Raw genomic sequence first — 12,368 nt, forward strand, 5'->3', positions numbered from 1 at the left:
GGGGCCAGCGCCCCACTCCCCACTGCCCCCACCTCCTGGTATTGGCCTGGACCTGAGGCCCCTTTTCCTCCGAGGAAACACTGTGCACTCCAGATTCGCTGTTAGACTGTGTTCCATGGCCATTTCCTTTCTGGAGCCTGGAGCCAGGGAGCCTCCAGCTCAGATGCTGCCAGCAGCCAGGAAGACGCTCATGGGGTGTGTCCGCCAAGTGCAAACTGGTGTCCTTTGCTGGAGCAGGCATGGAAGGTGCGGGCCGGGGGCCTCCTGTGCAAGACGGAGGCAGCAGGGGGCGCTAGGGAGCGGCATTAGTAAGGCGCCTCCTTCAGTTTCGTTCAAGGCTGTGTCTATTTTTGTTCATTTAGTGTTGGGTTTCGGCCGGCTGGCTACTCATTTTCTCCTGCAGTTCTTCCAGGAGAAAACGTAACCCCCATGAAAGTAAGGCGGTGACCACTTTGTTCACCATTTTGTCCCCGCTGTTTGCCGGATACAAGCACTCGATACGTTTTCAGGGGATGCATGGATGGATGCAAAATTCAAGCCGGCATAAAGAGAAAGAGGGCCCCAAGGAAGGAACACAAAGCGAGTGGCACCGTCCTGTAGGCTGTTCAGGACACTCTGGGCAGCTCCCTGCTGGCAGGGATCCCCCAGCTGGAGAGGAAACTTTGCCGGGGGCACACTCCCCTCCCCCAAATGCACACAGATAGCCTCAAATGGGATTATTTCGTGGGTACCTTTCCTTCGCTACAGCTATTAATGGGTAGGATTTCCACGGGGTATTGGTAGGGGGGAGGGTATGGAGATACAAGAAGAAGCACAGAAAGAAAAAGTGAGATTTATTCAAAAGATCAAAGAACAGCCCTGTTTGAGAAAGAGCACCAGGCCTGTGTCCCCGGGACTGTCCTAGATCCGGCAGGAAGAGCCAGGGTTGGGGGGAGCAGTGATTGCTAACGTATTGGGAGCTGGGGCACAGTATCCTTGTATGCCTGCCTTTACAAAATTGTCACCCATCTCTGAACTGGTGATGTATCCCATATTCATTTTATTCTTAAAATGATCCAAATTAGTTATCTCTTAAGAGTTTCCTGAGATTCCAAAGAAAAAGTGGACTTAGAAGAGGGTCGTAGTGTCCACGCCGACAGGCTGGGCTGATTTAAATACGTGCAATGTTCTAGTTGCCTTTTTTTTTTTTTTTTAATTTTTGTAAGTTCATTTATTTATTTTGAGAGAGACAGAGTGAGTGGGGGAAGGGGAGAGAGAGAGGGAGACAGAAAATCCCAAGCAGGGTCCAGCTCTGCCAGCACAGAGCCGGATGCGTGGCTCCAACCCACGACACTGTGACATCGTGACCTGAGCCAAAACCTAGAGTCGGATGCTTAGCCGACTGAGCCACCCAGGTGCCTCTAGTTGCTTTTTAACTAGATCTTTTGTTTTACTCTTTGTTCTTTCATCTTTTCTTTAGAAGGTTTTTTTTTTTAATGTTTATTTATTTTGAGAGACAGAGAATGCGTGCAGGGGAGGGGCAGAGAGAGAGAGAGAGAGAAAGAGAGAGAATCCCAAGCAGTCTCCATGCTGCCAGCACAGAGCCCAACGCCCAGCTTGATCTCGGGACCGTGAGATCATGGCCCGAGCTGAAATCAAGAGTTGGCCTCCAGGTGCCCCCTTTCTTCTTTTCTCTAAAGGTCAGGCTTAATCCCGTCAATCGTTTGTGTCCTGACAGAGACTGGGCGATGTTTTGAACATGTTCTACCACCTACTTGGCCTCCGATGTTACCCAGTAGTCCCCACCTGCTTCCTGCATTTGGAGATTTGGGGGTTTGCTGTTATTTTCATGTTCTCTGCTAGCCTGACCCTCCTGAGCTCACCCCCACACGGCGATGCTGTTTGTTGTTGGTTTTTTTAAAAAAATAATGATCCACTTTGGGATCTGATGAGATCACACTGTTTTTCTCATTGTTCTTTCAAGTTCATGTAGAAGTCTCTTCCTAAGGACCAGATATATACCCATTTGGAAATGTCTTTTTGGTCTGTTTTCCTTATTCATTGACCTTTGGTTCTCATCATTTTTTCCTGAAATTAACAGCAAGGGGAAGTTTATTTTCCATCATTATTTGCGCTCCTAGAATTTTCACTTGGACAAGTGCCATAAGGCAGAGTCGTTTTCCAGTTTCTTAACTCCCCCCCACCCACCCCCAACGCCCATGAACTTACCTTATGGGATCTCATGCTTCTGTCGGGAACAGGGTTTGTTACTACAATAAGAGCAGACACAGCCTGGAAACTTTCCTATAGCTGGCATAACTTCTTCCCGATTCTTTATCACACTGCCAAAGACATACGTCTGAACAAGGGCCAGCAGGCTTCCAGGGCGTTTCCATAAACCCCAGCTCGTTGCACCCCCTCATAATAACCCCGAGGTAAGCTGGGCAAAGTTTGTAATCCCTCCTTTACAGATGAAGACACTGTGGATGAGAGCAATTGGCCGATCTGTGCAAGGTCACACAGCTGGTATGACCATGACCCGAGCGCTCTGCCTTCTCACTCCATCTGACTTCTGCAGCTACTCCTGCTACAGGGAAGCCTCAAGAATGAACTTTACAAGGTGTTTCTCTTCCACACAATCTATTGACTAGTAGCCTGGGGGCTAGATCAGCCCAAACGTATGTGGGGATGTCTGCTTTGGGTTGGCCCCGTGGAGGAGGATTATGTGACCTCCACTGTGTGGGACCAGAGCAGAAATGAGGAGCACTGTAGCCAGGGTGTCACTGGGAAGTCCAGGACTAGCCCTCAGGGCAGTGGGAGACTCATCCTGAGGCTGGTGTGAGGGCTGCTGGCATAATCTTCCTGAGCCTGAGCAAGGAGACTCTCCTGTCTTACGTTCAAGGTACAGATTCTTTTTCACGTTTCCTTGAGGCAAAAAGCAAAAGGAGAAAGGGTGGGAGGGCACCCCGCTGGCTCAGTCCGTGGAGCCCGAGACTCTTGATCTTGGGGTTGTAGGTTTGAGCCCCACGATGGGTGTAGAGATTACTTAAAAATAAAAGCCTTTTTTTAAAGGGAAGGAGTATTTTTTTTTAAGTTGATTTATTTATTCTGAGAGGGAGAGTGAGCAGGGGAGGGGCAGAGAGAGAGAATCCCAAGCAGGCTCTGCACTGACGGTGCAGAGCCTGATGCGGGGCTTGAACTCACAAACCGTGAGATCAGGACCTGAGCTGAAATCAAGAGTCTGACGCTTAAGCGACTGAGCCACCCAGGTGCCCCCCAAATAAAATCTTTTTTTAAAAAAAGGGTGGGGGTTGGGGGAAGGAATCCAAATATGGTGAATATTCTCCTAAACTGAGACTGAAACTGGCCTTTTAAAAAATGGCCAAGGGCACTGCTCTCCCTGCTTCTCAGAAGCTGTGAGTTTCACTCATGGCAGCTCTGGTTTTTGTTTTGTTTTGTTTTTTAACGTTTTTAAATTTATTTTGAGAGAGACAGGAAGAGAAAGAGAGAAAGAGAGAGAGAAGAGCGAGCACAAATCGGGGAGGGGCAGAGAGAGGGAGAGAGAGAATCCCAAACAGGCTCCGCACTGTCAGCACAGAGCCCCATGCGGGGCTTGAACTCACCGACTGTGAGATCATGACCCGAGCCAGAATTAAGAGTTGAACACTCAACCGACTGAGACACCCAGGCGCCCCGCCAGCTCTGCTTCTTGAGGCACCGGCTCCGTCCTCCACTTTAACCCTTATCTTCCCGCTGACCTCAGCTTTGGTCTGGCCCCTTATGGTGGCCTCCCTCCCAGCCTAACACCCGTCAAGCCTGCTCACCGACTTGGTGTCCTTTCGAGAGCACGTTCTCCAGAGAGATTTGATTGGCTGAGCTCCTTCTTTCCAGCAACCACACCATTCAGAGGTTGCCCAGGGACCAACAGAAGTTCTGTTCTTGGGACAGAAACTTAACCATAATTCATTCGGTTGTGTGTTGTGGAGGGGGGTGAGGGGGCTCTTCAGAATGGAACAGCCTACGGGAGAAGATTCCCATAGAAGGAGATGTGGGTTGAGCTACTTAGCAACTCTAGAACTACTAGAACTACTCAGCAGCTAAGAACTACTTAGCAACTCTAGTTAAGTGGCCCAAAGTAATCTCTTCCTCGCCAGGTTTAGGCAGTGTTTCTTCCCAAGGAGGGAAAAATTGTGGGACACTCATACAGGAACTGTTCAAGGGCCTGCTGTGTGCCTGGCACCGTCCTAGGCCATGAGAAAGATATTTCAAAGATTGTTGGTGAAGATTGTAGGGGCGGAGGGGGCCAAGGTGAAGATGGAAACAACTTCTAGATGACTTGGGCTTCTCTTCTTACCCACACATAGAAAAAAAGAAATCATATATACAGTGGCTATGCAGCAACAGCATAGGTAAAACAGACTTTTATGGGGCTTTTGGGGGACCCTACTTATTACTTACACTTTTCTGTGGGAAACTGCTTCTCATGGCTTGCATCAAAGGAGAAAAACATACTTCTTTTGAAATGTACTCCCAGACTACACTGGAGGACAATGGGAGAAAGAGAGATAAAGAGGAGTTAGCACGTGGGGCCTTTATTGCCCAGGGGTCCATGCGTCAGTGGGCATTTTCTCAATCGATACGTATTAGAGAGCCAGCAGCTGTTCACGTGGGGGCTTACGACAGTTTCTCACAAGCTAAACGTTTATGAATTACGAGCACAATCCACTGGTGATCTTTGGTGTGGAGTCAAGGCTATTTTGGTCTATGGTCAGTTGAATAAAGGGTAGGTGTGCAGTGGAGGGACAGTGAGGGCCTCAGAGAGGCCCATGCCACCAGGGCGACACGGTGGGAAATCCACCGAAACCAGAGCCCGTTGTGGACTGAACTCTGCGTGTAAAAACACGCAAATCAAAAACTTTTGGCTTTTGAGGAAGTTCCCAAGTAGATCCATTGTTGCTTTATCTGTTTGGATAGTCCCACATACCTAAACATGTTTTTGCACTCACCAAGTCATTTTTATTTTGATACTTATGGCCATCCTGAGAGAGCGGTACCATTAACCCCATTTTACAAAGGAGGAAACCGTGGAAATGAAGTACTTACCAAGTTCTCAATGGTATCGCCCCCTAGGACCCCCCACGGCACGTCCAACACCACTACCCTCCCTCTTCCACCTCATCAAGGTGACATAAAATTTGTAAAAATTTAGCCCTAATCTATATTAAATTCATACTGATTTGTTTTCCTGGCAAATATTAAGTAGAGGCTTTACTTTCAGAATGATATCTATAGGGGCGCCTGGGTGGCTCAGTTGGTTGAGCGTCTTACTCTCGATTTTGGCTCAGGTCATGATCCCAGGGTTGTGGCATCCAGCCCCACGTCGGGCTCTGTGGGTGTAAAACCTACTTTAAAAAAAAAAAGAATGCTATCTATGAAGAGTTCACAGAAAAGTAGAATATTTTCCATAGACAATGATGAAAGTTTGTTAAAATATTCCCATTTTATTGTGTTCAGTCTAAGAGTGGAAGATTAATAATCAGCCTGAACTTGTTTAGAGTCATTATTAAATAACTTACCTTAAAATTTTATTCAGCTTCTTCCAACTGTACTTTTTACTTATTCCTTTTATTTCCACTCTCTTAGGGGTTGGTGTATTAGAGCAGGAAGAGGATGGGACCTAGATTTCTCCAGTCTCTTCCTCCTTGTGTCTCTGGCCATGCCCAAGTCTCTCCAGATTTAAAATGCGCCTGAGGGGCGCCTGGCTGGCTCAGTTGGTTAAGTGTCCAACTCTTGATTTTGGCTCAGGTCATGATCTCACAGTTCATGGGATTGAGGCCCACGTCGGGCTGCAGAGCCTGCTTGGGATCCTCTCTCTCCCTCTCTCTGCCCCTCCCATGCTCATGGTCTCTCTCTCTCTCTCTCTCTCTCTCTCAAAACAAGTAAGTAAACTTTAAAAATAAATAAATAAAATGCCCCTGAAAGTTCGTGTGAAGATGGCATGACAAAATGAGTGTCATAGTTCTCAGGGTGTGACAGCAGAAGCTTTAACGCTCGCTACTCCTCCTCAGTCCGTCTCGCGGAGCAAAGGGGCCCCTGGAGGATAAACGTTTCTCCTGAATTCACTTCACAAGACATTGTGTGTGTGTTTTGGGCGGGGTGGGGGGGGAGGGTGATACAAGGTTAGGAATCATTTCCTGATAAAAGAGCCACCATTTCTTGGGCCCTGATTATACACTAGCAGTTTTACATATAGAGTCTATCTATCCTTCCCACCACCCAGATGCCTGGTGTTTCCCCACATGACTTCTGAGGAAACTGAGTTTCTGAGTCTCAAAGAAAGACATGTCGGTGAGTATGGGAGCTGGGATGTGAACCCACCTCTTCCCCAGGGCCCGGGCTTCCCGAGTGACTGGTTAGTTCTTTATTTTACTGAAGTTTAGCAAAAGTACCAGTAGATAATACCTCAGGGTGACATGTATTATTAAGCAGAGGGATTTCATTACTGGAACATTTTCATCTATTCATTTCCTTTCTGAATGCTTTTATTCCACAGAGAACAGAAAATCTCTTTCCTGGTGATCAGTTAAATCCGTGTAACAGATTTCAGTAAGCATGACTCAAAGGGTTTTTAATTAAGAAAGCATTACAATGTATTTCATTTTAAAAGATGGACCTGCGAACTCCCACCGGCAAAATTAAGTGGAGAGGGAACGCCAAGGAGGCAGAAACACACGTTCACTGAAAGTCGGCAATTTGGCTTTAAGTGAGAACAGTTTGTCCTGTCCAAAATCCCCATTCTGGTAGGTTCTAAGCAAAGCTCAGGGCGGAAAATCGTCTCAAAAGAAAGAGCTATCTTTGTGGCTTTTTGCCCCATGTGAAAGTGGAAAGGCATCAAATATGGAAAATCAGGAGATGACCTATGTCAGTGGCCCCCGAATATGTTGCCGGAAATTGTGTGCATTGAAGATTATGTGTGGATATGGTCCAGGTCCAGCGAGCTCCCTGACAGACTAAATCTCCCAGGCAACTTTTCCACAGAATCTAGCTAGCCTGTGGTCAGGGAGGTCAGGATGATTTTACTCTTAGCACCAGCAAGACTGAATAAAAAGGTCAATCTCCTGAAAACAAAGACACATAAAGACCAAGAACATTATGCAGCCCGAGCTAAATATAACTGTTCTTTTTAAATTTTCTTTTCTTTTCTTTTCTTTTCTTTTTTTACAGTGTATATCATTGCAGCATTTTGTGTTGATTCTGTACCCTTTCTGGAATCTTGCTTCACTCTTGTTGCAGCAACACTGACATTCGGGGGTCTCCTGTGCCCCTCTGATTGTTCCTTCTCCATCTCAGCTGGGTTCTCTTCTTCCTTCCTCCCCATACCTGGGGGTGGCCCACTGCTCCTTCCATGGATCCCTGCCTTTCCCACAATATACATAGTCACCCGGAAAGCTCATCTGTGGTAGTCAGCCTTCAAAATGGCTCCTAAAGGGGCACCTGGGTGGCTCAGTTAGTGGTCTCTGACTCTTGATTTGGGCTCAGGTCATGATCTCATGGTTCGGTTCGTGGGATCGAGCCCCAGGCTTTGCACTGAGAACGTGGAGCCTGCTTGGAATTCTTTCTCTCTGCTCCTCCCCCGCTTGCACTCTCTCTCTCTCAAAATAAATAAATAAACTTTTTTAAAAAATGACTCTTAAAGATCCTGCCTCCTGATTTCCACACCCTTGTGTCTCCTCCCACATTGTACCAGGGCTGGTCTGTATGACCAATAGCACTGGCAGAAGTGATGATATGCGACTTCTGATACTAGGTTATACAAAACTGTGGCTGGGGCGCCTGGGTGGCTCAGTCAGTTGAGCGTCTGACTTCAGCTCGGGTCATGATCTCACGGTCTGTGAGTTCGAGCCCCGCGTCGGGCTCTGTGCTCACAGCTCAGAGCCCGGGGCCTGTTTCAGATTCTGTGTCTCCCTCTCTCTCTGACCCTCCCCTGTTCATGCTCTGTCTCTCTCTGTCTCAAAAATAAATAAACGTTAAAAAAAATTAAAAAAACAAAACAAAACTGTGACTTCCTTCCTGGGCTTCTCAGGCTTTTCTCCCTTGTTCTGATCCCTCACTTGGGGGGAAGGCATGTTGTGAGAAGCCCCATGGAGAGGTCTACCTGGTGAGGAACTAGACCTCTTGCTGAGAGTAACATGGGTGAGCTTAGATGTGGATCCTGCGTCAACCTCCCTACCCCCTCCCCCCACCCCCTCCCTGTCAAGGATCGCCCTGTGCTGGGATGAGGTGGACATTATTGACCCCTTAAGCATTGACCCAGGCTATGTGTATGCAGCCAGGGGCAAAGTGGAGGATATGAACAGAGGGAAAAAAAAAAAAAAAAAAAAAACTGGGCAAAATAAATAAAAGTACTATTGAAAGTCTATTACTTTTTTTAAGATGGAAAAACTTAATGTGTTTATATGCTAAAGGGAAAGAGCCAGCGGGGCAGCAGTGGAGGTATTAACGATAATAGGGGCAGACATTTACGAAGCCCGTCCATGTGCCAGGAGCCAGGCTAAGCACTTCACCAGGATTCTATTACTAATCTTTCATAACGCATTTTTAAAGCAGGTACTGTTATTAGCATGATATTTAACAGATGAGAAAAGTGAGTCTCTGTCCAACACCGCTCAACGAGGGTGATTTAAGTAAAGGGAGTTCTGCCCCGCTGAGCTCTGGAATGCAGAAGTCGGGGCCTTTCCTGGTATGAAAGCTAAGCTTCTGTTTCCCAAGCACCTAGTAAATGCCAGGGGCTTTGTTTACATTAACTCTGATGCTTACGCACCCCTGCGGGATGGCAGCTGTATCGCCCCTTTCTGCAAGTGAGAAACCAGAGGCTCTCTGGCTGCTGACTTCATCTTTTCTTGACTTTTTCTTTGACTTCATCAAAGTCTTCATCTTTTCTCTTTAAAGACTCTGTCATGTATTATGAGGAGTGTGGGGCTCTGCAGTCTCAAATCATCATCAGCATTTGTTTCCAACACTTCTCATCGAGTGAGACTTCCCAGCCCAGGGACGTGATCCTCTGGAGAGCAGTTAGAGACACCGCCCTTCTACAAGGGCTTGACTCAACTACCGCCATGGGGACCATACTGGCAATTTCTACCTTTGCTTTTGACAGTGGAACTCTTAGTCCCACTTCCAATGACACAGCTGTGGTACTGTTTACAATACTCGTTGCACTGAGTAAAGAACGGATTTTTTTGTGTTTCTTTTTTAAAAAATGCCATGCGCCGAATAGTGTGGTGTGATCACTAACATTTTCTGAAGATAATCCATTAGTAGTAAATCATTGAAAGCATGTTGACAGAGTACAGGAAATGTAAGATGAATGGGAAGCTTGGAGAGAGAGACAAAGATCACAAGTCGAAAGACAGCCACCGTGTTCGGAATTTCGTATTTAACTGACCAGCAAATGTCACCTGAGATGTTTATGCTGGTTCCCATTTTCCAAAGCACAGTGCCATCTGTATTCCTTTGCCCTCCACAACAGCTGGCACATCAGTTAAGAATGCTTTCATCTACTAGTGGCAGGAGACCAGCTTAAATAGATGGAGGCTACTTTTCCCACTTAACAAGAGGCCCGGAGGTGGCATTCTGGACCTGCTATGGTGGCCCAACAGTGTCACCAAGGATCCAGGCTCCTCTGACCTTCCATTTCACCATTCTTACCATGCTGACCTCTCAGAAAAGTCACCCATGGTTGCAAGACAGCTGCTCCAGTCACCACATCTGTGTTCAAGTGGGGAATGAGGAAGGGAAGGAACGGGCACCAGGGATATCTTTGCTTTATGAGAAAAATAAAAGCTTTCCCAACAGACCTTTCACTGGTGTACCCGGCTATCCTAGCTTCAAAAAAGAGTGGGAAAGTGGGGTGCCTGGGTGACTCAGTAGATTAAGCATCCAACTCTGGCTCAGGTCTTGATCTCATGGTTCATGGGTTCGAGCCCCGCATCGGGCTTTCTGCTGTCAGCACAGAGCCCACTTCGGACCCTCTGTCCTCTTCTCTCTCTGCCCCTCCCCTGTTCATGCTTGCTCTCTCTCAGAAATAAACATTAAAAAAAATTTTTTAACTAAAGAAAAAGAGTGGCCAGGAAATTATGTGGCTTTTCCAGCCTCTCTATAGCAGATGTGAGCAAGAGCAAAGCACTTTGGCAGGGAGGTCTGATTAGCCAACCAACAGTGGGCGGCACAGTGTTGTTTCCATCTCCGGTTTACAGATGAGAAACTAACGTACATAATGGGACTTGGTCACAAAGGGGCAGAGCTGGGTCACAAACCTAGATCGACTGATTCTAGCACTCATGTTATTTCCACTGTACTACTCAGCCTCTGAATTCTGCTATGGGAAAGTATATGTCATGAAGGGAACAATCCACAGAATTGTATAGTAACGGGGATATATTCTAAGTGGATTGATTTTAAACCATCATCATATGATATTTTTATCATTATTGTTTAAAACCCATTATTGCATTTTTACAAATGTATGTAACAACTAAGCTTTAAAGATATTGATTGAAGCATTGTTTATAATTGCAAGACACTGTGGGGAAAACTTTACTTTTCTTTTTTTTTAATGTTTTTAAAATTTATTTTTGAAGGAGAGAGAGAGAGACAGAGCATGAGCAGGGGAGGAGCAGAGAGAGAGGGAGACACAGAATTCGAAGCAGGCTCCAGGCTCCGAGCCATCAACACAGAGCCCGACGCGGGGCTCGAAATCACAAACCATGAGATCATGACCTGAGCCAAAGTCAGACACTCAACTGACTGAGCCACCCAGGCGCCCCAAAAACTTTCCTTTTCAACAATAGGGGATTGGTTGAAAAAAATCATATGCCGTGGAATAGAATAGTCAGAGATAAAGTTTCAAAGAATTTTGGTATTTACAATATTTTATTAAATGATATGAGCACGTTATTTTTTTCAAAGTTTATTTTATTTATTTTGAGAGAGAACATGAGTGGAGGTGGGGCAGAGAGAGAAGGAGAGAGAGAATCCCAAGCAGATTCCATGCTGTCAGCACAGAGCCCAATGTGGGGCTCGAGCTCACAAACTGTGAGATCATGACCTGAGCTGAAGTGGAACACTTAACCAATGGAACCACTCACGCACCCCTCATCTTTGCATTTTTTGCAATATAAGTTAATTTGTAAAAGTCAGATTTGGGGCATGTGACTGACTGGCTCAGTCAGTAGAGCAGGTGACTCTTGATCTTGGGGTCATGAATTTAAGCCCCACATTGGGTGTAGACCTTACATAAAAAAATTTGAAAAAAAAAAAAAAAGAATTACAGTCAGGTTTATTGAAGTATAATTTACATACAATTAAATTCACCTTTTTTAGGAAAAGTTTTCAATTAGCAATAATCGCGCCTCGGATAAACCTCATTGGCTACGATACTGCCACTGCGCAAAGCCAAATTCACCTTTTTTAATATGTGTGATAACAGTTATATATCCACCACTTGATTCAAAATACAGAATATTTCCTTTGCACCACCAAGTTCCCTTAGGCCCTTTTGTGATAAATCCCTTCCTCCTTCTCACTGGCCCTTGGCAATCACTGATTTGATTCTGTCCCTACAGTTTTGCCTTTTAATATCATATAGGGGCTCCTGGGTGGCTCAGTCAGTTAAGCGTCTGACTCTTGATTTCAGCTCAGGTCATGATCTCACAGTTTGTGAGTTTGAGTCCCGCATTGGGCTCTATGCTGACGGCTCAGAGCCTGGAGGCTGCTTGTTGTGGGGCTCTGCATGGACAACACAGAGCCTGCTTGGGATTCTCTCCCTCACTCTCTGCCCCTCCCCCTCTTGCATGCATGCTCGCTCTCTAAAAATAAATTAATAAACTTAAATAAAAGAATTTCATATAAAGGATAATATATGACCTTTAGTTTCTGGCTTCTATCAATTAGCATAAATGCTCTTGAGAGCATTCATGTTGCATCAATCAGTGGTTCATTCCTTTTTATTACTGAGTAGTATTCTATAGTATGAATGTACCATAATGTGTTTGTTCTTTTACCAGTTGGTAGACACTCAGGTTGTTTTAAATTTTAAAAAAATTTGTTAATGTTTATTTTGAGAGAGAGAGAGAGCACGCAAGCAGGGGGCAAGGGTGGGGCAGAGAGAGGGGGACAGAGGGTCTGAACCGGGCCCTGCTGCTGACAACAGGGAGCCCGATGTGTGGCTCAAACTCACAAACTGTGAGATCATGACCAAAGTCAGATGCTTGACTGAGCCACCCAGGTGCCCCGGTTATTTTAAATTTTGGATGAATAGTAACGTATTTGTTGACTAGGTGCCATAACAGCGTACTGCAAACTGATGGCTTAAACAATAGAAGTGTATC

The 12,368-nt window shown here is 46.0% G+C and overlaps 1 non-coding gene across 1 annotated transcript; it reads right to left on the reverse strand.

The window, feature by feature from the left end:
- Nucleotides 1-11,296: 11,296 nt before the first annotated feature.
- On the reverse strand, nt 11,297-11,435 carry LOC132686997 (U4 spliceosomal RNA). Its single transcript, XR_009613942.1, has one exon. It is a non-coding gene; the product is annotated as a U4 spliceosomal RNA (small nuclear RNA).
- Between the last annotated feature and the right edge of the window lie 933 nt (nt 11,436-12,368).

The sequence above is a fragment of the Panthera onca genome, chromosome F1 (assembly GCF_046562875.1).
Source record: "Panthera onca isolate mPanOnc1 chromosome F1, mPanOnc1 haplotype 2, whole genome shotgun sequence".
In the NCBI taxonomy this organism is placed as follows: domain Eukaryota; kingdom Metazoa; phylum Chordata; class Mammalia; order Carnivora; family Felidae; genus Panthera; species Panthera onca.